The following is a 2949-nucleotide window of genomic DNA, read 5'->3' on the forward strand; positions in this document are numbered from 1 at the left end:
ACACTGTAGCCTGGGAGAGATGGAAGGGTAGACTGGGAGAGTAGGTGAACATGGACAGGGAAGGGAGAGGAAGGGTAGACTGGGAGTGTAGTGGGAACATGGAGGGAGAGAGGAAGGGTAGACTGAAGGGATGGAGTAGTGTGTGAACATGGAGGGAGATGGAAGGGTAGACTGGGAGTAGTGGTGAACATGGAGGGAGAGAGGAAGGGTAGACTGGGAGTAGTGGTGAACATGGAGGGAGAGAGGAAGGGTAGAACTGGAGGGATAATGTGGAAGGAGACATTAATGGAGGAGAAGGAGAGGTAGTAGACTGGGAGTAGTGGTGAACATGGGGAGGGATGGAGATGGAAGGTAGACTGGAGTAGTGGTGAACATGGAGGGAGAGAGGAAGGGTTAGACTGGGAATAGTGGTGAACATGGAGGAGAGAGGAAGGGTAGACTGGAGTAGTTGGTGAACATGCGAGGGAGAGAGCCGGTTAAAATTAGAAGGAGACTGGGAGTATGTGTGAATTGGGAGAGGGGGAGATGGAAGGTTGATAGACTGGGAGTTAAGTGGTGAACATGAGGGAGAGGGAAGGGTAGACTGCGTAGTTCTTAGATAGTGCGTGAACATGGAGGGAGAGGATGGAGGGTAGACTAGAGTATGATGGTGAACATGGAGGGTGAAGGAGAGAAGGGTATGATGGAAACAAAAGTAGTGGGTTGCATGGAGGGATGAGAGGGTAGGGTTTGATGGAGTAGTGAAAATAGTAGTGGTGAACAATGAGGGAGGAGAGGAAATGGTTCATCCCTGTGTAATTAGCCAGTGTTTTCCCCCATCGTCACTAGATGGCGGTATGGATTTATTACTGCACCACCACTCTGAAAGCTCTTCCTTGTTAGTACAATTTGGGCAAGTCCAAACATGCCTCTCAGGCTCCTTGAATGGAAGTAACAAGCACATTACAAATARCACTCTGTACCCTRTATAGTGCATTACTTTTGACCAGCSYCAAAAGGGAATTGGGTGTCATTTGCCTTCTCACTTTTTACTGGGTTTTATTTCTCCAAAAGTGGGGCTTTTATATTGATACAGGAATACTTTTGATGTGATAATTAAAGTGTAAGATTGAAGTGCAGCCGTCATTCTGTTACCGAACTTCAGATCTGCGTTGTTCTATGATACATTWTTTTTTTGTGGAAATTGTTAAAAGTTGTCCTTGTGCATAGAGTTGTATAGTTTATTCAACTTTGTAATCATTCATTTTTATTATGACTTATATTTTGAAGTGAGAATTGTTAATGTCAGCATCACTATGTTACCGTTGAATTGCCAATATACTATAGTTTGGCATAATGTAAACCAGCACATGATTATTTTATAAAGTAGCATATTTATCTTCCATTGATATGACATGATGATTACAACAGTTGAGTTGTATTGTATCTATACTGTAGATACATGTCCAGTATACAGTGCATTTGGAAAGTCTTCAGACCCCTTGACTTTTTCCACATTGTTATGTTACAGCCTATTCTAAAAATGATTAAATTACTTTTCACAATACCCCATAATGACATCACAATACTCCATAATGACATCACAATACTCCATAATGACATCACAATGCTCCATAATGACATCATAAAACCCCATAATGACATCACAATACCCCAGAATGACATCACAATACTCCATAATGACATCATAATACCYCATAATGACATCACAATACCCCAGAATGTCAAAGTGAAAAACAGTATTACATTTTTTTTTTGCACATTTAAAACAAAATAAAAAACAGAATCCTCTTCCATCGATCATCCTTGAGATGTTTCTACAACTTGATTGGAGTCCACCTGTGGTAAATTCAATTGATTGGACATTATTTGTAAGTCGCTCTGGATAAGAGCGTCTGCTAAATGACTTAAATGTAAATGTAATTATTTGGAAAGGCACACACCTGTTTATATAAGATCCCACAGTTGACAGTGCATGTCAGTTTAACCGATGTGAAATGGCTAGCTAGTTAGCGGGGTGCGTGCTAATAGCGCTTCAATCGTGACATCACTTGTTCTGGGACCTTGAAGTAGTTGTTCCCCWTTCTCTGCAAGGGCTGTGGCTTTTGTGGAGCGATGGGTAACGATGCTTCGAGCGTGGCTGTTGTCGATGTGTGCAGAGGGTCCCTGGTTTGAGCCCAGGTAGGGGTGAGGAGAGGGACGGAAGCTATACTGTTACATCAGAGCAAAAACCAAGCCAGCAAGGGAAGCTGTTCATAGGATCGACATAGGATGAGCACTTGATCCGTTGAAAGCAGATTGTTTTCCTCCAAAGCCCTGACTGGAAACGTGCGTTTTGCACGATACAACTAATCTGCCTGCTCTCTGTTTGGGATTACCCGGGGGTATGTGCTGTTCACTGAAAGGATGCACCTTCCTCTAGGTGTAGTAGGAGTAGAGAAGGGGAGGTGAAACTAAGGAGACTGTGTACTGGATAGGGAGGGTGGAGGATAGTGTGAAGGTTTAGGGGGGTGTGGATAATAGGGAGTCGGGTTAGGCAGGTTGTAAGAGTAAGGGGAGGGAGGGTGGGAATGGAACTGTTCTGATAGGAGGTGTAGAAAGTAGGAGAGGAAGGTAGGTATGGTAGAGTAGAGGGAGGAGAGTTAGGAGGGTAGAGGAGGGTAAGGAGGGTAGAGGAGAGGAGGAGAAGAGTAAGGAAGTGAGGAGGGTAGAGGAGAGGAGGCGTAGTAGGGAGTCGAGGAGGGAGAGGAGGAGGAGGGAGAGCTGGAGGGTGAGAGGAGGGTGAGGGAGGGTAGGAGGAGAGGAGAGGAGGAATAGAAGGAGAGGAAGAGATGAGGAGGGCTAGAGGAGATAGGAGGGTAGAGGAGGAGAGGTAGAGGCAGGGTAGAGGAGAGGAGAAGGAGAATAGAGGCGGGGTAGATAGGAGGTAGAGGAGGGTAGAGGAGAGTA

Source organism: Salvelinus sp. IW2-2015, unplaced genomic scaffold (assembly GCF_002910315.2).
Source record: "Salvelinus sp. IW2-2015 unplaced genomic scaffold, ASM291031v2 Un_scaffold7544, whole genome shotgun sequence".
NCBI classification, from domain to species: Eukaryota; Metazoa; Chordata; class Actinopteri; order Salmoniformes; family Salmonidae; genus Salvelinus; species Salvelinus sp. IW2-2015.